Source organism: Sus scrofa, chromosome 14 (genome assembly GCF_054392235.1).
Source record: "Sus scrofa isolate SSC_HxYL_T2T_F1_AM1 chromosome 14, Sscrofa_HxYL_maternal_Yorkshire_Landrace_v2.0, whole genome shotgun sequence".
Classification (NCBI taxonomy): Eukaryota; Metazoa; Chordata; class Mammalia; order Artiodactyla; family Suidae; genus Sus; species Sus scrofa.
The window spans coordinates 115864435-115888705 of record NC_139396.1 but is presented as its reverse complement, the minus strand read 5'-3'; the positions used below and the strand labels follow the sequence as shown (position 1 = coordinate 115888705).

General features: G+C 35.1%; 2 long non-coding RNA genes across 5 annotated transcripts in view; one reads left to right on the top strand and one right to left on the bottom strand.

Moving 5' to 3' along the window:
- The window catches only part of LOC146396954 (uncharacterized), a 545736-nt gene that overhangs the window by 385792 nt on the left and 135673 nt on the right, over window positions 1-24271 (top strand). For all 4 annotated transcript variants that reach the window (XR_014827586.1, XR_014827593.1, XR_014827587.1 and 1 more), the window contains one exon: window positions 21565-21659. This is a non-coding gene — a long non-coding RNA (uncharacterized LOC146396954). The remainder of the gene's footprint in view (window positions 1-21564; window positions 21660-24271) is intronic.
- The window catches only part of LOC146396955 (uncharacterized), a 263099-nt gene that overhangs the window by 188501 nt on the left and 50327 nt on the right, over window positions 1-24271 (bottom strand). The window lies entirely within an intron of this gene.

Sequence of the window (24271 nt, the reverse complement as noted above, 5' to 3'; positions counted from 1 at the left end):
CTTGCTAATGCATATCCTGCTAATGACCCCTCATAAACCCCTTGGGGCCATGAGGCTCCTCTTTCTTTTATTCTTAAGAGGGCATATCTCTCTGTGCAAACAGCATGCCAATCTACACAGGTCCAGGGTGCCTAGACCAAGGCATTAAATCCTCTTTTAGCTGACCCTATGAATAACTTATGCCTTTAGGTCTTTGTTCTTAAGTTAAGTCATTTACCAGCACTGCGACTGTTTTCCAAGCAGGAAGATGGGGTAAAGTAAAGCAGGACAAGATGGAGTTTTCAGCAAAGAGGCTAAGAAAATATTGTAGAGACATGTCTCAGGACACTTTATTTCATGTTAACTCAACTACTGCTTTATAGCAGTACCTTTGTTTTTAATGGTTTCTCTTGAACTAAAATATGTAACTCTAACTAATCAAATCTGCTTAGAGTTAATATGATAGTACTTAATGTAAAATATGAGAATCTCCCAAGAGTATAATGTAAAAGCTTCAGGTCCTCTAAAGTCTGTATCCATTTACTGCCATTCTTTTAGCATTTTGTCAAAGGACATCATTCCAAGATTCTGTCACCATTGTGATCAATGTATTCTGGAGCCATTTCACTTTATCAGTATCTCATTTGTCTTGAGGTATTTTTTTCTTTTTCATACTCTTTTCCATTATGGTTTATCACAGCATATTGAATATAGTTTCCTGTGCTACACAATAGGACTTTTTTTGTTTATTCCTACTATATATAATAGTTTGTATCTACTAAGCCATAACTCCCAATCTTTCCCTCCCTCATTTTTGCCCCCCACCATCTTGGTAACCACATGTCTGTTCTCTAGGTCCATCCATGTTGTTACAAATGGCTGGGTAATATTCCATCATATATATGTACCACATCTTCTTCATCCACTCATCCATCAATGAACATTTAGAATGCTTCCATGCCTTGGCTATTGTCAATAGTGCAGCTGTGAACTTTGGGGTGCATATATGTCTTCAAATTATAGTTTTGTCTGGATATGTGCCCAGAAGTGGGATTGCTGTATCATATAGCAACTCTATTTTTAATTTTTTGAGTACCCTCCATACTATTTCCCATAGTGACTGTACCAACTTATATTCCCACCAACAGTGCAGGAGGCTTCCCTTTACTTCACATCCTCTCCAGCATTTGCTATTTGCAGAATTTTCAGTGACAGTCTTTCTGATCATCATTGTGAGGTGGTACCCATTATAGTTTTGATTTTCATTTCTCTAATAATTACTTATGTTGAGGATCTTTTCATATGACTATTGGCCATCTGTATGTCCTCTTTGGAGAAATGTCTATTTAGGTCTTCTGCCCATTTTTCAATTGGGTTTTTTGGTTTTTTTGTTGTTGAGTTGCATGAGTCATTTTTATATTTTGGTAATTAATCCTTTGCAGGTCACATCATTTGCAAATATTTTCTCCCAGTCTGTAGATTGTCTTTTCATTTTGTTTATGATTTCCTTTGCTGTGTGAAAGCTTTTAAGTTTGTTTAGGTCCCATATGTTTATTTTTGTTTTTATTCCTATGGCCTTGGGAGAATGACCTAGGAAAACATTGATATAATTTATGCAGAGAATGTTTTACCTATGTTCTCTTCTAAGAGTGTTATGGTGTCATATCTTATATTTAAGTCTTTAAGCCATTTTGAATATATTTTTGTGTATGATGTGAGAGTCTGTTCTAACTTCATTGATTTGCATGTAGCCATTTAACTTTCCAACACCACTTGCTGAAGAGACTGTCTTTTCCCCATGGTATATTCCTGCCTCCTTTATTAAAGATTAAATGATTGTAGCTGCCTGGGTTTATTCTGGGTTCTCTATTATGTTTCTTTAGTCCATATGTCTCTTTTTTGTGTCAATACCATGCTCTTTTGATTACTCTAGCTTTGTAGTATTGTCTAAAGTCTGGGAGGGTTATGCCTCCTGCCTCGTTATTTTTCTTGAGGCATTTTCTGATTTATTCTCTGACTTATTTATTGATCCGTTGGTTTTTTTTTAGTAGGATGTCATTTAGTCTCCAGGTGTTTATTCCCCTCTAGTTTTTCTTCTCACTGTAATTGATATCTAACATCAATGTCTTAGAGGTGGTGCTGTACTGTTTCCCAGAATCCCCTTTCCTGAGTTGTTATAAGGTTTGATTTTTTAAAAAGAGTAATTTTCTCAAGACTTGGAAAAGAAAATTTAAGCAATAATCATCATTTTAAGGTTATCATGTTAGATACAGAATGCCTAGCTAATTAGCAACAAGATGTCAAGTTCACCTATTCCATTTCTACATATTTTCCCACCTGTTGGTCTTGATAGCCAAAACTGACCCCTGGGCAGCATAAAATGCAGAGCCAATATGCTTTCATAAACTTTCCCACCAGTCCTCTTTCATAGTCACCTTCTGACAGCTAGATGTGTATGGCTTCAGGAAGTTTGATTAGTGATTTTCTCCATCTCCAACTCATCATTCTGAACCTTTATTTCCACAGTTTTTCTATAGTTGTGTGAGTTATTTTTCTAATTGATTGCTGTTCCATAATATTTTTATTCTCTTTGTTTGAACCCTAACTGACATAGTAATTTGTATCTGTAAGTGGGATGCTGTCATACTGAAAATATAAACTATATGGCATTGGCTTTGGAGTCAGATGGCTGAGCTATCTGCATTGGACTGTGATATGAGAAAGAAATTAAAATTTGTTACATTAAGACACTGATATTTAGGGTTATTTTCCATAGGATGGAAACTGTACTAATTAATACATGTCTGTAAACAAGTCTTTCCTCACTACCCAGTCTTAATCCACACCTAATCTTCCCTACCTTATCACCTCATTTTAACTTCTATAATATTTATCTTTTTAAAATTCATTCATTTCAATATACCAAAGCTATTATATAAATTCCGTAAGACAGAGATCTTATCTGCTTTTTTCTAACACAATTGCAACAATAAATATATATTGAATACATTAATGATGAAGTAAATTAATGAATAAAATGAGTGAATTAAAGCTTAACACTAAGCAGGAATGTATGTGCCTTCAATTGTGTATGTTTCTGCTCTGTGTCCCTCTTAGTGTCTAGGGATTCTTTCTGGCTTTTATTCTATCCATGTAAAGAAATCACTAAAAATAATTACAGAATTTCTTATGTTTTATATTCCCTTGTTCATACATAGCCAGCTAAGGAATGGTTCACTGATGCAAATATACTCAAATTCATCTCAAAATTGACTGTGAGGAAATTCCTCTTTAAAGTCTTTTTAAAAGAAAATTATCTCCTAAAATAGATTTGTTGAATGATATCAAGGAGGCTAGTTAAAAGTCAGGAATTAGGAAATTAGTGTTGGGTTTATCTTTCTTGAGAAATAGCTGAGAGATGTTAGTTTTCCATTTGTACAAAATTCCACAGTACAAATCTATAAGGCAAGAAATCTTCTTTCTGTACTGCTAGAGCTAAAGGTAATCAGGTAGTATACTTAGGACTGAGATGAAAGGGAAATAATTGGAATGATTACATTTCCTGTATGTCTACTATGTACAAGCACTGTACCAAGCATTTCATATAAAGTCTTCATTTGTCATTCAAACTAAATGTGTAAGATTGGTATTCTTAACATTTAGACACACCTGTTGAAGATGAAGAAACTACAATTACAAAGGCTATTTCTCACCATGCCTCAGAGCTAGGAAATGCTGGAAGTTAAACACAAACCCCACAGGGGATTTTGTGGTGGTCTTATAGTTAGGATTTGGAGCTTTTGTTACTGCAGCCAGGGTCCAATCCCTGTTCTGGGAACTGAGATCTCACATCAAGCTGCTGCATGCCATAACCACAAACAAATAAACCCTGCATTATGTCACTAAATTTAGTATTTTTCATAATTCCAATCTTTTTTCCAATTTATTTTAAAATTAAATATTTCTGATCCAAGGAAATATAAGAGAATAGAATAAAAATTATTTTGAGCTTAGAGTCAGAAACCTGGGTTCCATTTTTCAGTTCTGCAGCCAATGACACTGATCTTGGGATGGTCAAGATCAAAAGAGGCTTTTATACTATTTTTAGTAGCCTAATACTTTCTTCATAAATAATCAGTTGTATCCTAAAATTAGAAACTAAACAATTAAACTGTTAATATTGGTCCTCCTTGAGTAATGAGCATTTGATTTAGGAAAATCTCCATGTGCATGAATAGCTGGTAGCCCTCTGCAATCTCCTTCTACTCTGCCTCTTCCATAGAGTCCAGAAACTAGCAACTGGAATTCTATGATGGTAAGTCCTGGCAGGGATTTATCTATTCTGGCATACTTTATTACTTTTATTGGTCCTTCATGACCAACTCATCTGTCTCCAGCAATTTTTCACAGATGAACATGCATTCTATTTAGTCCTCTTCCTTTATTCTATGAATCTTATCTAGTTTCTTCAAGGAGATACATTTCTACTTCTTAATTCTCTCCTTTCCCCTATGCCATCCTGGCTTTCTCAAACTGTTCAATTTGTTTCTCTTCCTGTTCAGTTTGTGATTCTAATCATGGCTGCTTAGAGCAGAGCTAGTGGTACAACTCCACTCAGGCAAAGGAAATCTGAAAATTTTGAAGTGACAAGAGAGAGCTAGTGCTTTCTGTTTCCAACCCCTCTTTATATTCCCACAGACCTCTTCAAAACTTCTATGAATGTATTTCCATCAGCCTGATTAAACTTATTTCTCCTTAAATTCTAGCACTCATGAAAATTAAACTATTTAACTTTGTGGATTTTTTTTTCTATTTTGCACTACAGCAGTAATTTAATACAAGTGTTCATTCCTACTGTGAATAGTATTTCAACAATACTGAATGATAAGGAAGCATTTCTTAGAAGCCAAGAAAATAACCACTTAAACAACTCTTTTTGAATGTGTTCCAGATTCCTAATAACTGTCTGAAAAAAAACAAAATTTAGTCATGCAGTCAATCTATTGAGGAAATACTCAGTGACTTAAACATCACATCCTCAAATTCTTCCATACTACTAATCCTAGTTTAGGCAATTCACTCAAATTCTCTATGTCAAGTTTTTCATCATAAGTCAAAGTCATTGATTAGTGCAAAAGATGTTTACATCCCTGCTATTGCAAGAATATATCTCATATCACATACATGTCTTCCCTAACCACATTAAGACTTTAATTTAAAATTTTACATGCATTTTAAAAATTGAATTCTAAAAATAGTACATCTTTCTCAAAACAAACTTTCTTAGGACAATTATAAATATTCCCACTAACCAAAACACATGATTATAGACATTACATGGGAATAATTTCTAAAAGATAAATATTAGAAGACATTTTTCCAGAAATCATAAGCTAATTTTGCTACTTAATATGTAAGCTGTTAGAAAATAAATTTAAATTATTTAAAATAAACAATAATAAATTTATTATTTCCACATTTTAATTAATAACAGCGCCTAGGTTAAATGGTTCTTCATAGAACTATTGAAAAATAAATTTTATTACTGAGAATCATGCAAACACTATCATTACTTAGTGATAGTGTCCCACATATCAGAAATGACAGCCTCTTTTCTACCCACTATTTAAAAAAGGAATGAATGATATAAAGCCATTGTATTTTACAGTTTAATGTCACATGCTAAAGTCACACATATAACCTGCTTTGTCATTTTTACCAATGACAAAAAAATCAGGCTCCCACAGTCTTATGCAAATAACAGCTTCTGTTCTGGTCTATATGTTTTATCATTGATGATATTAGTCATCTCACACAACAACAAAAAAAAGTAGATTTTATGACTGTCACTACTTATTAGATCCCCATTTGTCTGCCATAGAAGTTGTGACTCTTCTAAAACCATAGTCTGCGTTTACCTCATATCCTTACTGAAAGTTTTAAATTAAATAAAAAACACAAGGCCCTGGTGAACGTTCACTAAACATTAGTTTTGTGGTTATTGTTGTTTAAAATGGTGGAAAATTACAAAGAGGTAAGGCCAAAGCACAAGGTAGGTGCAACAGAGAATGAGAACCAGAGTGTCACTCTGCTGCTAATACTGATCCCTCAAGGCACATAGGTAGGATAAATGACTCAAGGGGAATTAGCTAAATGTATTCACAATAAACCATACTCCAACATCTCTTGTAAAATTTGGAGTCTGAAAGACAATAGTATTCAACAAACAATACACATTTTAGTCAAACCTTTTACCTATCAGATAAGCACTCATATATTGAAAAAATACTTACTCAATTTTTGGAGGTTTTACTATGCCAGATTCACTTCAGTGACTCCATAGTGCCTCCTGGAAGTCCTGATTTATTTCTTTGCAATGGGATAAGTTTTAACCAACTAGGCTTAGCCTAGCAAGGGCTACAAAAATGTTGAGATTTGGTTTTTCATTTAGTGGACTCTTTTGTATTTCTTAAACAAGTATGTTTGAATCTTTGTCATGTGCCAGATAATGTAATAGGAAATTCTTGCTTAGGCACCATGTTGTACAATCTAGTGGTTTTCTTTTTGGTGGCATTCCTGTCTCTGAGCCTTGTCTTATCAAGAAAATTCTATGAGCATTGTCTTGGGTCAGGTTCTCTAGAGACAGAGCCAGATTAGGGATTTATTGAAGGGAGAAACCTGCAAGAGGGCAAGACAAGCATGACAAGGCAGGGAAAGCAATAGCACAAATATGTGATTTCAAAAGTTTTAAACTCAGACTGATTCCAAGTATAGCTCTGGAGCCGAGGTGGGTCTTGCCCAGAGACAAGAAAGCTGGGGCATTCTACCAGGACATCAGCCAGTCATTAAGGGAGGGGGAACAAGGTGTAACTTTCTAGATACCTCCATGAAAGATGGCTCATTCAGCCAAACCCTAGACTCCAAGAAAAGTGAAGGCGTAAGCTCTTGCCAGCTAAAGCACACAGCTGGGGCATGATGTGCCAGCACTAAAGAGAAGCAGTAGGTCACCAGCACTATTGAGTATAAGTACTAATATACAGAGCCATTCAGGGAACCTCAAGAGAAGAACCATACAATATGAAAAAAAAATATATATATATATATACTTAAGACAGTCTTCTCCTATAATTGTTGAATTTATTTTTGTGTAAGATTTGGCCAAGAGGCCAGAAAGATGAGGACAAAAGAAAAAAAAAATGTCAAAGACAATAGAAACAATCCATATTGATTCTTAATATGTGCCAAGAAATGTGCTAAATACTTTACATGTATTAACTCACTTAATATTTCAACCATTCTTTCAACCACCCTGTAAGATCTTCCTACTTTCACAGATGAGGAAACTGAAGTCAGTAACTCACCCATAATCACACAACTGTTACATCATAGCTAGGATTTGCCTTTTCTATAATCTAACATCTCAATTTCTATATGTTGCTGCTTGTGCTTTAGTTTCTTCATTCACAAAAGGAAACATACAATAATTACATTGCATGCTCAGGATAATATCTAGATGAAAGGCAGTTTTAGCATGGAGGTATCTTGAATAACTCCATTAAAAGGTAGGTCCTAGGATCCTACTTAGAGTATATCCAAACAGATTCTCTAGGACTAGGAGTCTAGGAAAATGGTTCCAATACCAGGAAAAATGCTAATGCTCAATATTGTCTGCAAATTGATGAACTAGGTAAATAGTATTTTTAATATATCAATAACATTAGCTTTGAAACAAATGGAGCTCAACCACAAGAGTCACTGAACCATTATATTCTTAAAAATACCTAAAATGTTTGTATTCAGGAAAGGTATTTCATAAGGAAACCTAGCTCTTATCCCAGAGTAAGATTTTCAAGCAATGAAAGGGGAGTGTTTTTGAGGTCATGTTCACAACATGAAAACAGATCTCTTCCACACACAAAAGTAGTGACCCAGCAATCCCACTCTTAGGCATATATCCGGACAAAACATTCCTTAAAAAAGACACATGCACCCTCATGTGCATTGCAGCACTATTCACAATAGCCAAGACATGGAAACAACCTAAATGTCCATCAACAGATGATTGGATTAGGAAGAGGTGGTATATATACATAAGGGAATATTACTCATCCATAAAAAAGAACAAAATAATGCCATTTGCAGCAACATGGATAGAACTAGAGACTCTCATCCTGAGTGAAGTAAGTCAGAAAGAGAAAGAAAATACCATGTGATATCACTTATATCTGGAATCTAATATAGAGCACAAATGAAATTTTCCACAGAAAAGAAACTCATGGACTTGGAGAATAGACATGTGGTTGCCAAGGGGTGGGGGTGGATTGGGAACTTGGGATTAATAGATGCAAACTATTGCCTTTGGAATGGGTTAGCAATGAGATCCTGCTGTTTAGCACTGGGAACTATGTCTAGTCACTTATGATGGAGCATGATAATGTGAGAAAATAGAATTTGTAAATGTATGTGTAACTGGGTCACCATGCTGTACAGTAGGAAAAAAAAATGTATTGGGGAAATAACAATTAAAAAAAAAGAAATATAGAGGAAACACAGTGGAAGAAATTGAGGTGATCAAGAGTAATATAGGAAAGCAAGTTAAATAGAAGGCAGCAACAGGCATTTCTCAGAATTTTAAATTATTTTTGATGAACAGACATATGAAAGTCATAAAGTGATGCTACTTACGTCTCTAGTTAAGTCTGATGCAGCTAAAGGTATCAGGAATTTTCAGAATTAATACTGAAATCCTTGATAACATGTAAGCAATACAATATGTAAAGTGAAAACTGCAATAAAAGAAGCAAGGGCCTGAATATAAAATTAGAATAATGAAGAGATTGAGTGGTACTAGCTATTCTTCATCAAGGTTTTCACTAGGAGTTGAGGTGGAAATAGGAAGGAGACTCTTACCAGTTTTAGCTTGATGCAAATATCTACTAATATTAACTGGTTTGGTAAACTGTTCAAGATTCTTTTTAATAGGCCCTGTGTTCAGCAATTAACAGTGAATACTTTCATATTATTTAAATCCACAATTAGAGAATCCTTTTAAACATTTTAAAAATAGATATCAAAACCAGAATAGGAGTTGCCGTCGTGGCGCAGTGGTTAACGAATCCGACTAGGAACCATGAGGTTGCAGGTTTGGTCCCTGGCCTTGCTCAGTGGGTTGAGGATCCGGCGTTACCGTGAGCTGTGGTGTAGGTTGCAGACGCGGCTCGGATCCCGCGTTGCTGTGGCTCTGGCGTAGGCCGGTGACTACAGCTCCGATTCAACCCCTAGCCTGGGAACCTCCATGTGCCGCGGGAGCGGCCCAAGAAATAGCAACAACAACAACAACAACAACAACAACAACAACAAAAAAAAAAAAAAACACAAAAACCAGAATAACTCAAAGGGCAAATATAATGAAGATTTTGGGCATTCTTAGTAATCAGTGAAAAGTCCAAATTCTGCTTTAATAAAGCTTATTACAGTGTACACTTATTACATATTACCTTGGCTAAATCCTGAGTAATTCTTTCATAAAATTAGGGCATGTAAATTACTACCCAGTGTCACTAATCCTCAAAAAATACTTTCCTAAAAAGTACACTAATATGACTCTAGTGGTCATTGCAAAGTATCTATGAACAAATGTTCTCATTTACCTTATTTAAGTTAAATATGGCCATATGATTTTATTTGGTCAATTAGATGTGTCATATGTCACTTCTGGTTGGAAGTTTCAAGAGCCAGGACAAAGTTTGTATTCTCTTTTCCTCTATCTTGGCAACCTACAGCATTTCAGATGTTGATTATTTCATCAATCGCCTTCTCAGAATGAAGAAAGCAGAGAAAACATGTCCAGACAGACAACGATGGACATCAGTGTGAGCAAGAAATTCACATTTGTTTTCATTTACTCCTCAAGACAAAAACATTACTTGTAACTGAAGCATAACCTAGTTGTCCTGACTAATATAATTGCAGACTACCATCACTTATGCCTTTGTGTAAAATATATGGTACTACAAATAGCCCTTTTTATATCTCAGGTCAAATTTAACAGTAATTGCAATAATTTAAATATAACTTATGCAGTAACAATCTTCAAAAAGATCTGAAGTTTCTCTACATAGTATGATTCCATAGTGATTACATGTACAGGTCAGGGAATCCAAGGGAGTTTCATGAAAGAAACAGCTTTCAGCCATCCACAAGAGAGAGCTGTTCATGGGTCACAGAATGGAACTCAGCCTCATTAGCAACAGAAAGCAAAGATTTTAAGACCTTAAAAAAGGAATGAACCCTTCAGGTTGCAGTCAATAGCTAGTGTCAGCAGAAGACACTTTTATGTGATTATACCTTAAAACACAAATTGCTTTTATTGATAACAGTCTTTCTTCAATGACCACTAAACTCTCTTCCAAATCTTAAAATTTGAAATTCAGAATACAAGTTTGAAAAAAAAGTCTTACCTCAACATGAATTTTTGAGTTCATGGAGAACATGGCAGAGAAATGTGGCCTTGTAATGACTTAGCATGCAAAAGAGTTATTATCCTAAGTTTAGATATATATATTTTAAGGAGGCATGAAATAATATTTTTCTTTCTCAATATACCTATGTTTCAGATGGTAAAATATTTTCAAGCCTCAATAAAAAGATTATTCTCACCACAGGTACCTGTATTTGTGACTTTTTAAAGACCAAAACTACCTTTAATAATTTCAGAGTATATGAAACTTGAGTTGACATTTGGCTAGCAATTATGCCATCCCATTGTATTAAATTCAGCTGTCTTGAGGTTAATTTAAAATCATCATTGTTAATGTAAAATCATCACTGTTTTCCTTGATTCTTCTAGGGAATTGCATAGTTCAGGAAGTCAGCAATACACTGTTTTAAGTACTCTAGGTCAGGTACTTATCTTACCAGAGCAGGAGGAATCAGACCAAGGGGATTGAATTAAGTAACTTAAAATGCTTATTTTTCCAGAAGTCAGCTCCTAAGGACCTCTGAGCATTAGAAAAATACATTTATTGTTGCTGACATATTAATTCCAAGACAACAGTTAAGATTCTAAAAGCTATGTCTGGATGAGTCTATTTAAAAGCCACTTATTCTGGGATCCTGAGTTGCCGTGAGCTGGGGTGTAGGTCGCAGATGAAGCTTGAATCCCGCATTGCTGTGGCTGTGGCGCAGGCCAGCACCTACAGCTCCCATTTGACCACTGGCCTGGGAACCTCCATACGCCATGGCTGCAACCCTAAAAAGACCAAAAAAAAAAAAAAAAAAAAAAAGATACGAGACACTTATTCCAGATAAAAGTCAAAGGGAATTTTTTAGTAAACAATTGGCTGTTTGTTAACAATGAGATAAAAAATGATACTCTTCCCTCATTGTTTTCTTCATTTTCGTTCATGATTCCTCCAACATTGTTTGCTTAAAAAATGCGTAAGAAAAGCAAACACTTGGAGTTCCTATTATGGCTCAGTGTCCGTGATGATGTGGGTTCTATCCCTGGCCTTGCTCGGTGGGTTAAGGATACAGCGTTGCTGCAAGGTGTGGTGTAGGCTGCAGATACAGCTTGGATCTGGTTTTGCTGTGGCTGTGGTATAAGCCTGCAGCTACAGCTCTGATTCGACCCTTAGCACCGGAGCTTCCGTATGTTCCACAGGTGCAGCCATAAAAAGTATAAACTTTGATATGAACTTCAGCTTTATATTTGATTTGAAAGAGGCATTTTTGATCTTCTATATTAGTACTACAAATTTTACAGTGTTTATCTAGTCACTTGTGATGGAACACAATATTGAAGGGTAATGTGAGAAAAAGAATGTGTGAATATATATATATGACTGGGTCACTTTACTGTACAGCAGAAATCGACAGAACATTGTAAATCAATAATAATAGAAAAAATAAAAATCTTAAAAAATTTACAGTATAAAGAAATGTTGGTTGTGTCAAGAATCTATAGTGTACTAAGATCTAATACTCTTCAATATATGCCATTTGATTTTCAAGATTTTCTGTTAAAAACCTATGTTCTAGTATGTGGGCCAAGTAGTTTAAATGATCATTAAAAGGCAAAAAGTTCTGTATTCTACTTTAACTGATAGATCTAAGTATAATTTTCAGTAGATTGGTTCAGCATATGAAATGGTGGGTTTTATAGAATAAGATGACTATATAGACCTCAAACTATCACTTATATCAAACTCATTTTTTAATATTTAAGAACTTAGAACAGGAAAGGAGAAATGAGAAGCACATGCTGATAAAGGAAGGCAATGACAGAGGTGGGACTCAAAACCAAGTTTCTGCATTTCAAACCCAGTGATCATTTCCTTTGTACTATACTTCCCAAAATGTATTTGTAGTAACAAAATGTGTACTAGAATAATAGAGCAGAATTTCTAATGAAAATATTACTGGTTCAGTATTATTGTAAACACAGTGTTTTGTTTTGTTTTTTCATATTGACTACTTGGCTTCTTCAACTATGTATTTTGCGAGAACAGTAAGCCACTTATCTATCCCTTAGTCTGTTTCCCATCTTATTTTTTTTTTTTTGCCCTATTTTAATAAAGTTAGAACTGAACTCATACAAACAGAAAGGAAAATAAGTGAAAGAGCTTGCTGGTAGCCATGACATCATATAATATAGCATTTATCTTGTGTCTCAATAGTAGACTCAGGTAAATTCATAGCAAATGTTTGCACAGTTGGCATCCTGCCTGCTCTAATCCTGCATCCATTGGGATAAGAAATCTCCAGAACATTTTTCAAACTGGTATGTGGCATGAAGACAAAGAAGTCTTCTGAGTATGCGCTAAGGGTCAGGAAAGAGTTCTTCTTATCTAAATGAATAAGAAGTCTTAGTCTTAGGGGAAATGGGTCAATTTTGGGTACAATTTTGGGTCTTTGTCACTATCATTTGTCTGCCAGCATAGTTCATCCCCTAATTGATTCATATCTTGGTCCTACAAACCATAGTAAATCTATAATAAAATGTTTAAAAGCTTATTCATTAAAAATCCTGTAAAGCTTTAGGGTAAATAGCCATAAAATGATGATAATGTTGGTGATGGTGATGGTGCTGGTGGTGGTGCTGGTGATGGTTATGAACTAATACTAAGTAAAATGAAAATAATGCTAGGATTCACTTTGCAACAGAACCATGGAGTTTGTCACCCTAAGGAACATCTTTCCTCAGCTCTATAAGATAATATGCTGTCCAATGAAAAAAAAGTGATTGGTGAATATTAGGCAGGAGACAATGGCAAAGGGCTATTGCTTAGTAGGAAGAGAATTATTTATAAGGATGTAAGACCCCCTCAGGAAATACTCGAGTATACTTCCTAGAAATACCTGGAGGTGGCCACAAGGTAGACTAAAATCTTGCATTAAAGGTGCAGGTGATGAGCTCCCTGGTGGATCACTGGGTTAAGGATCTGACATTGTCAATGCTGTGGCTTTTGTTACTGCTATGGCCTGGGTTTGACCCCTGGGTCAGGAACTTCTTTTGTTTTTTGTTTTTTGTTTTCTTTATAGCCACACCTGTGGTACATGGAAATTCCCAGGTTAGGGGTTGAATCAGGATACAGCCATGGCAACACTGTATCCAAGCCACACCTGTGACCTATGCAGCAGCTTGCAGCAACGCCAGATCATTAACCCACCCAGTGCAGCCAGAAATTGAACCTATATCCTCACAAAGACAACACTGGGTCCTTAACCCACTGAGCCACAATGGGAACTCCTGGCTCAGGAAGTTTTGCATGCCATGGGTACGGCCAAAAAAAAGTACAGGTTAGTGTAGAGTTAAATTACTACTAAAACTGTGAACCCTTGCTATTCATAAGATGGAGTGGTCAGGAGGAACTCTGGTTTTATATACTAGCTTCATATATACAATATTTTAAAATGCATCTTTTAGTATTACTTGATGAATCTGATGCAGAGTATCTCTATCCAAATTATGTGACACCTTATTCAAGCAAGGTTTTTCGGTGGGTACCCAGAAGTGCACAGACTAATTGAATAGCAGAAAGGAGGCGGTGTACAGGGAGAATCTCATGGATGATCTAAAAATAATAATTTACTTCAATCTTGGGACTGAAAGCTCATTACATATTGCCATATGGGGGACAGCTGTCTAACAATGCATTCATAACTATTAATTATTCTAGCATATTAGGTTTTGCAATGGCAATTATTATAGCTTGGAAGATTGAGAGATGTGTAATATAGTCCTCCCTGACCCTGCCTCAGAGGAAAAAAATCTTTCCATAAATTTGTACCTCAGTTGATATCTTGTCTTTTGCACCCTACACTTTTGTTTGAAGTCCCAGTACAGTAACTCAGCAAGTAATAAATAATATTCATTATATTAATACGTCTTTCTTGAATATTATAGGCAACGTTGCGTGAAAGAAAAAAGATACAGAAAAAGATACCCTATTTAAATATGTTTTCCTATCATAGTTTTTTTTTTTTTTTTTTGTCTTTTTGCTTTTTCTAGGGCTGCTCCCTCGGCATATGGAGGTTCTCAGGCTAGGGGTCTATTCGGAGCTTTAGCCGCCGGCCTAGCCAGAGCCACAGCAACTCGGGATGTGAGCCACATCTGCAACCTACACCACAGCTCACGGCAACGCCAGATCCTTAACCCACTGAGCAAGGCCAGGGACTGAACCCACACCTCATGGTTCTTAGTCGTATTCGTCAACCACTGCACCACAATGGGAACTCCGTATCATATAAAGTTTCAAAAAGCAAAACTAAACTATGTATTTTTAAAAGCATACATAATTACTAAACTATGAAGAAAAGGAAATTTAAGATAGTAGTTTCTCTATATTAAGGAAAGTGTATTCACTGTGGTATTATGGAAAGTTAGAAATTTTGTATTTCTTGGTTGTTATGACTATTAAAATGTAACTTTATTTTATGTACTCTCCTGTATATGTGCTCCATTTCACAGTTAAACTATTTTTAAAAATTCACCCCTTCATTTTATCTAAGCAAAATAAAATATTTATGAGCTTGATAGAGATGGCACCCTATAAATATGAGATGGTAGATTTCACAAGATGGCAAAACTGCATAGTGTCCTTGGCGAAGTTTCCTCATTCTCTTGTTTTGTGCTCTTGTGTTAATAGAATAATATTAATAATCGGTATTTTAAAAATTTATTCCATGATGACTGTTTACACCAAACATCTTATAGTGTTTCATAAAATACCCCCCTTTTTAAAAAAAATCATAATCCTCCCACTGTAATCACTGTAAAAGGCAGCTGAAATGGACTTAACTGGGACAAATCATAGAAATGGTCTCCAGGGTGTATTTTTAATGCATCGTCATCATCTCAGTGAAATCCTCTGTGTTCTCATTAAATATCTAAACTAGTAAAGCATTCCTCAGAGATGAGCTGATAGGTTTTCCCCAGGGTCTAAACACCTGGTGTCTCAAATCAGCCACATTGATATTTATTTATTCTTTGGCAGTCTTTGACTGCCATCTGTCAGTCAGATTCAGTTCACTTCTCTGGACAGCCCCATCTGGTATTGGTCTTGTCTCCTGGGCATGGTTTTTCCTTGCTGATACACTCTGCTGCAACCACTCTGGCAACATCTCTTTCCCCAGAGGCAGGAATCCTTTCATTGGGTTTTAAAGGAAGCCTACGTGCATAGTTTATTTCCAGGATAAGGGACACTTATCTAGGACAGTGTGATGAAAAAACACCTCCTCCCTTCTCAAGGGTCACTCTTTTCTACCTCTCCAATTTCTGATAGAAAATATTCCTCCCACACCAGTGCCATCAGCCATCAATTCCACATTCTCAGGCTTCCAACTAAGTTTCTAATGGTTGTGTCTGGATGAGCAGATTCACAGAGTTCAAAAAGGCTACAGGGTACATCATCATAAATGTGTAAGTTACTTATAGAAAGAGTATGAGAAAATAAGGAAATAGTTCTTGCTCACAGATTTAGGATTGACTCCTGGCCCTGCCACTTATTAGATGTTTTGCTCAGAGCAGCTATTTCATGGTGTAGATACATATTGCAAATACTGAGCACAGGGCACTGTAAATAGTAAATGTTCAATGACAGTGAACTAGTATGTTATTGTTACTGCTACACTGAGGACTCCAAATCTTATGCAAATTATGAGTGATGATTTCCCTTTTTTATAAAAACTTCACACAGAACATCATAAAAAAGCCCCAAAGTCATATGAAATTATAACCTCAACTAGACAGACCCTGCAAAAACTCTGAAGGAAGTTATCTACCTTTTTATCATTCCTAGATGAACCTGAATGCTTGTCTTCCTCTTTTTACCATCTTTCTTTTGGCATTCATTAACTCTCAAACAAATCCTAACTCTATGAAGTTCCCTTTACTCTCATAACTGTATTCTAAGATGAAAGAAACTTGTTCAAGGTCTTAATCCAGACTCTTTCGTTATGTATCTAATTTCTCTAAGATTATCATCTCAGCTATGTTTAATTTAAGTAATTTAACCAAACAATCCACATACATAGGGTACTGAATGCCAGTAGATCCTTCCATTAATGCAAGTAACCTGCATTTTAACAGCAATAATGAATAAGAAGCTCCATTAATATGAACAAAAAAAATTAAATAAAATTTTAAAACAAGAAAATCTTAAACTGTTAACAAACATTTAAATATTAAGGGCACTAATGAACTAAGTGGGGGGAATAGAACAAGTTTGCCACAAAAGAAAAAGATAAATAAATTAAGAAAATGACAGATTCTTGACATACTATGATGTAGGCTCTGGAGAGGAAAGAAAATAAAAGATAATTGCTCAGAATAATTGCCTATTATCCTCACACTGCTAGAAAATTTCTATTCAATCATTCTGGAAGAAAAAATTATAATTTGATAACTTTTATTACCCTTTTTAAAGACTTTAGGGAATATGCAATTCATCAGAATAATACAACTGATTGCTAATTAAATAAATTTCAACTAAAATAAAAGGAGAATTGATAGCTCTGATTTTCACCTGTCAAAGGACTCCTGCCATTCAAGTGGCCAGAATTATAGACTCAATAGACTCTTTGTGTTCACCAAAACCAAGAAGAATGTGTTGGCTTTAGAGGCTAATTTGAGGACCACAAAGCATGTCAGCGGTGTTACACTCAATAGTTAGAAACCAAGGCCCAATAGGTAAGAAAGTAGCCAAGGTCTAAAAAGAACAAAGAAACTCAAGGGATACTCTAACTAGTATATTTAATAGTGAATTATTTTAGTATGAAAATGCTATGGCTGTATCAAAAGATAGAAATTAAACATATGTAAAAATTACAAGAGATAATTAGAGGTAAAACCATTGATCTGGTGATATCAGAGCCTGGAGAGAGCCATCGACAGCCAGGAATTTGGCTTCTACCAGGTAACAAGCGCTAAGGGTACTGCCTCAGATGTCAAGGCAAGCCTGGCTCATTAGCTAAATACAGAAAGTAAAGTGAAGTATTTCAATTCCTAGAGGAATCCTGAAAATAAATCTCTGTATTAAACTATAATCAGGGGTCTCTGGAATGTAAAGACATAGTGTTGTGAACAGAAATAAACCAAGTTACCAGCTAGACTTGTGAATGAGTCTACAATGTTTTAATATTATCCAAGGGCATCATTTTTTAAAGTGTCTGTAAGAGACTGGGTTCTGAACTAAGGCCTGCTAGAGAGAATGGAAGAAACTTACACAAAGGGAAGGGAGGGAATGAAGAAGGATTGGAAGAAAGGAGAAAAGCAATAGAGCAAAGAAAAAAAAAATCCTATTAAAATGAAGCTCTAATACAAAAATTCCAAGAAACACAAAGATATTTAATGTTAAGAACCTTTTTTTTTTTAAAGTTAAAACTAAAGATGTAGTAAAAAATGACAAGGCAGAAGTGGGTATAAAATATTTTTTTTTCCCTGATAGTTAAAGCTTGATAATATCTAGATTGAATTTCTGAAAGGGCAAAAGTAGTGAATTATTTTTTACATCTTAATAAACATTTATAGCTATATAGGATTTTAAAGAGTAATCATGCAGTAGCATATTTTACAGTTTAAAATGAGGAGTGTAGGAAGTAGAAGAAAAAGACATATGGAAAACAAAATTGAAGAAAAGTCAAAAAAGAATGAAAATAGTAAGCAAAAGGGAGTGGTTATTAGAAAAAAATAAGAATATGGTAAGAATTCCAAAGATATCAGAAATCCCAACCAGTGTATTATTTAGTCACTAGTTAAACAAACATTCTCAAACCGGACAAATATAAAATTTGCTATACTTTGTTTGCAAGAGAGAAGTATAAAACACAGAAAGTTTCAAAATAAAGGAAACGTGTAAGGTAGACACAATAACAAATCAATCAGGTCATAAAAATCAATAATAAATTAATAAAATCTGAGAAAAATATTTTAGGATAAGAATAGAGTTGAGGGCAAAATATTGAAAATAATGAGAAACAATATTACATAATAATAAAAAAAGCAATAGACTAAGATAAAATAATAAGTTTTACATGATCTTAAAATGTCACCCTACAGATCACTAGTAAGATGCAATGGGAAAAAAACAGTTACTACAAAGCTGAGAAATCAAACAGGCAATCAATAATAAAATCATCAATGAAGCGTAGGTGGACACTGAATACCTCTAGGTGTGATATTCTAACAAAGACAGATAATTCTTATAAGATATTCAGACTGGAAATGCATCTGAGAAAGCATTAGACAAGCCCAAAATAGAGTTATTCTTTAAGTATATCAATATTATAGGAGCAAAAATATCATCTAAACATGATATTTAGATGTAGGACCTTATGTGTTGGTTCAGAAACTGACCTCTGGGGAATTCCCATTGTGGCACAGAGGAAATAAATCAGACTAGTATCCATGAGGACTTTGGTTTGATCCCTGGCCTCATTCAGTGTGCTAAGGATCCGGCTTTGCAGTGAGCTGTGGTGTAGGTCACAGACCAGCTCCCGTGTTGCTGTGGCTGTGGTGTAGGCCGGCAGCTGTAGTTCCAATTCAGCTTTTAGCCTGAGAACTTCCATATGCCGTGGGTATGGCTCTCAAAAGCAAAAAAAATAAAAAAATAATAAAAAAAAACTGACCCCTGAATACAAACATCAAGAAAAGTCTAAATAAGAAAGAGGCACACCACTTAAGACTGGTAGGCAACAGGCTTAATAAGCAAGGAAACTCGTAGATGAAACTTTTCTTGCATGGCCAGAAGATGAGTAGACCTCTGCACCTGCCTGATAGAATCTTAAAAGTTTATAGAGAGGCCTGAACTGTGTTCAGTCACATATACCATCCAGATGGTCTCAACAATACATTGCTCTCTCAAGGCTCTGTCCTTGAAATGACTCCCGTTGTGTGCAGAACAGACACTCCAAGGACAGGGCAAGGGTGAGGAGGCTTCCATTGCCCAGATCCAGATAGTGGGTCAACTGACCATAACATCCTGTCAATGACCTCTTTCAACACCATGTACTGGAGGAAAACAAGTGCAATGAAGTACATTGAACTGAGTGACAAAATTGAAACATGGATGGTATATTAGATAAAAATTTTATATCATTTCTTAACTTAGTGAAGTTGATAACCTGGTTATATAAGCAAACTCAGGTTGTGTGGACTCCTGAACCATATTAATTATTGTTTTTTAAGCTGTTAAGCTTTGAGTTGTTATATAGCAGTATTGTGCACTTACTCTTTTAATAGTTATTAGACCACGACTTCACCTCCTATGAAAGACGGATCTTGCTGCTAAACTTAGAGAAGTTTTATGCTTACTAATGAAGAGAAACTTCATTTATTTTTCAATTTATGTAGTTAACAAATATTTACTAAGAAACTACTATATGCCAGGCATTTCTCAAGTCCTTGAAATATTATGAGAAAATTGTTTCTGTTCTCCTGGGCAATGAGCAATGATGTTTATTACTAAAATATTGCATGACTCCCTTCAGGGAATACCTCCCACAAAAATTAGGCTGTGATAAGTGTCAGGTGGCTTAGCTAAGGTTATATGGCTTACTGAAAGTTATACAATGCTCAGTAGATAAAGAATCAATTATAAATATGTTTCTGTTGAGGGAAAAACAAAGTGATTAAGAGTAAGAATGATTGTAATAAAAATGTGATTTTCAATATTCTCTTCGTTTTTTTTCCCAGATATGAGAATAGTATCTAAATTGATTAAACAGTATTTACATATTGCATTTGATTGGTATCAAATCAAATACCACCTTTTTAATGAAGTTGCATTTGAAAAACACTTCATCAGTTGTTAAGTTCCCTCATTGTGGATTTTGTTGATTGCATACTCAAGGTGCTATTTAAGGTGTTCACTTGCCCCTTGCATTTTCTGTAAACTGGATGTTCATGGGGAGGTTTAGATTTAATTAATTTCCATTTTCTGGCAACATGTTTAAGTTGCCAGAGGAGCTCCTTATTTTAATAATAAGCTTGCCCATTTCCAAAATCATTCATGAAGCCTGGAAGTTAGATACATATTTATAACTACTTCTTTTACAGCTAGGCTCCTAATAAGTTTTTCCCCTTGAAGAAAATGCTAACAGGCATAGTTCTAATATTATGTTTGTCCCCAGTGGAAAAACTTCAAACATAAACAAAATTAGAATAAATAGGACAATGAGTTCCCATAGTTACCAACCTATCAAAACGAAAATATACAGTCTTGTTTGATGCTTCTAAACTATATTGTTTTGAGGTAAATTCTACAAATTACACTGTTTATCTTTGATTATGTATGTGCTTATTTTGAAGGGAAATTTCTCTTTTAAATAACATAAATTCAATAGTATTTTAAAAATAAGAGTAAAATGTAAGTAATTAATACAATTCGATATGCTGCCAGGGTTTAGATTTTCCAATTTGTATCCAAAGAAAGCTCATGCACTAGCATTTAGCCAAGTCTTAGTTTAACATACATGTTCTTTCCCTCTTTTTTCTGCTTTAATTTATTAAAGATACTAGATCATTTTTTCTGTGTACTGTTTTCACATTCTGAATTTTGCTAATTACATACCCAAGGGATATCATTTTATATGTCCTCCCATCCTTGCATTTTTCTCTGAACTGTTAGATAGTTAGATTTATAGACTTGGTCTATTAGTTTCAGTCCTTTTTCTTTCTTTTCTTTTTGGCACACTGTTTTACTGGTGTTGAATGTATCAATCAAGAGATAAATGTTATCTAATTGTTTCACTTTTTTGTGATATCAGAGTCCATTGATGAACATTTTCTAGTTTCATTATTTGATTAGATGTTAAAAGTAGATTCTATTCTAATTCTATTCATGCCAGCGTTATCAATTGCAGAGATAAGCAATGATAAATTGCATGTACATCTTCTACAGGGTACTGCTTAGACTATACAACCATAATTTATCTAGAAGGCTATAACCTGGCTATTCACAGTTCCCCCAAGACTTAATTTAATCTGTCCTGTATAGATTCTGTTAGACTGTTAATCAATCATTAGCATGTATTAAGTACAGCATAACCTCAATTTATTGTGCTTTTCTTTGTTGTGCGTTACAGATAATGTGTTTTTTAAAAATTGAATATTTGTGGCACCCCTGCGTGGAGAAAGTCTTTTGGCACCATTTTTACAACAGCATTATTTTTAAATTGAAGTAAGTACATGGTTTTAAAAGATATAATGTTGTTGCATTCTTAATTGACTACAGTATAATGTAAACATAACTTTTATATGCACTGGGAAACCAAAAATATGTGACTTGCTTTATTGCAGTATTCATTTTATTGCAATGATCTGTAACTGAACCCTCAGTATTGCCAAAATATGCCTGTTCTTAATATAATCTGAGTTCTCTTCTAAGTACTGAGGATGCATCAAGAAACAAGAGAAACAAAGTTTTTTCTTTCATATTCTTCATATCCTTTGGGGGATGACTGAAAATAAGAAATTCAACATTTTTTTTTTACTTTGTTTAACGCAGAGAAAATGTTGAGTTATTGATCAGCATGAGAGTGTACTTTATAAAAGATGGTCCTTTGCTCCCAATTATCTTCTTGAAACTCTCCCTAACTTCCAAAAGTCTATCTGAAATACCATGGGCTCAAAATGGACATTCCAGTTTTGGTTTAGAACAAAACTAAATTTTAAAAAAAGTAGTTAGGGAGTTCCTGTGTGGCTCAGCAGGTTAAGAATCTGACTAGTATCCATGAGGATGCAGGTTCAATACCTGGCCTCTCTTAGTGGGTAAAGGATCCCTCATTACCACAAGCTGCAGCATAGGTCACAGATACCTCTTGGATCCCGAGTTGCTGTGGCTGTGGTGTAGGCCAGCCTTCTATTTACTGCAGCTAGTGGCTCTAATAAAGAAAAAAAAAAAAAAAAAAAGTAGTTACTTTAGGTATAGAATGAAGAGAGAAAAAAGGTGGATCTTTTTTTTTTTTCTTTTTTTTTTTCTCTTTTTAGGGCCGCACATGTGGCATATGGAATTTCCTAGGCGAGGGGAGCTGCAGATGCCAGCCTAGAAACAGCTACAGCAGTGCAGGACCCGAGCTGCATCTTCGACCTACACCACAGCTCACACAACACAGGATCCTTAACGCACTGAGCAAGTCCAGGGATGGAACCCGCATCTTCATGGATACTAGTCAGGTTCGTTACCACTGAGCCACAACAGGAACTCCCATTGTGTTTTTTTACACAAATCTACTGTCTCTGACATTCCTCAACCATCACTATGATTTTAAGAGCAGCAGTATTCTCCTACATCTTTTCAAAACTCTGAATTCTAATAAATAGAATTAGATGATAGATAATTAATCCATTAAACTATAAGACCCAGTTAAAATCATGTTCTCTAAAAATAATATATATGTATGTGTTTTTATGCACAATGCTTGTGCGAGACACACCCCTCCATTCAGGAAAGAAAGAAAGAAAGATAGTAGGTCTTATTTTCATTTCTTACACATCATTCAGAACCAATCAACTGAAAGACAGGAATCCACTCCCTGAAAGACAGGAGAAAGACAAGTTGGGAAGGTTGACAAAAGGTGGAGGGTGGCACAGTGGAGGGTAGTTCCCACTGTGGCTCAGTGGAAACAAATCGGACTAGCATCCATGAGGATGTAGGTTCAATCCCCGGCCTCGATCAGTGGCTTAAAGATCCAGTGTTGCTGTGAGCTGTGGTGTAAGTCACAGACGTGGCTTGGATCCTTTGTTGTGCTGGCTGTGGTGCAGACCAGCAGCTATGATTCAGCCCCTAGCCTGGGAACCTCCATATGCCTTGGGTGCAGCCCTAATAAGACAGAAAAAAAAAAAAAAATTGCAGTGGAGATTTTGGAGTCTGTTGTTTAAAGAATCAAGATGTAATTAAAGTACTTTGAAGAATAAATGAGGAAAAAACATTCTCATAACTCAATTACTTTAAACTCCATTAAATATGAGTCAGTGTTCTCCAAAGAAACAGAATCAATAGGATACATAGAGAAATTTATGATAGGAGATTTATTATAAAATTGACATACATGGTTATGGAGGCTGAGAAGCTATCTCCATCTGCAAGCTAGAGAACTAGAAAAACTGGAAATGTAATTCAGTCTGAGAATTGAGGAAACAATAGTGTAAATCCCATTCTGAGTTCAAAAACCTCAGAACTAAGAACATTGATGTCTGAGAGCAAAAGATGGTTCACTGAGCTTAAGTGGAGAAAGAACTCACCCTTGCTCTGTTTTTTGTTTTTTTTTTCTTCTGTTCATGCTCTCAGTGGATTGAATGATGCCTGATTCAAATGCTAATCTTTTCCTGAGACACTTTCACAAACACAAACAGAAATAGTTTTGCCAGTTATCTGAGCATGACTTAGCACAATCAACTTGTTAAGTAAAATTAATCATGACCATAAATATTCAGAAGATATTGGCTATTTTTTTCTGCTTAGAAAATAAAATTCTTACATGCTAATCAATGCAGTTAAATATTAAACACTCTTTTTATTAATTAGTTTGTACAGAGTAGTGAGTAAGAGCATAGTTTTGGTATCATAAAAGTCTTTCTTTTATGACCATATTTTTCCACGTGCGAAGTTTAACAATTGGAGTGCCAAACATTTCATAAACATTCAGCACAATTGTCACATTGGATGTCCTAGGTGAATAAGAGTTTCTTGCTTACACCACACAAACATGTCAACGCTGCAAATAAACCAATCTAGAATATAGATGATTCATTGCTGGATGAAGTGCCACATTTTAGGAAATTGACTTGGGT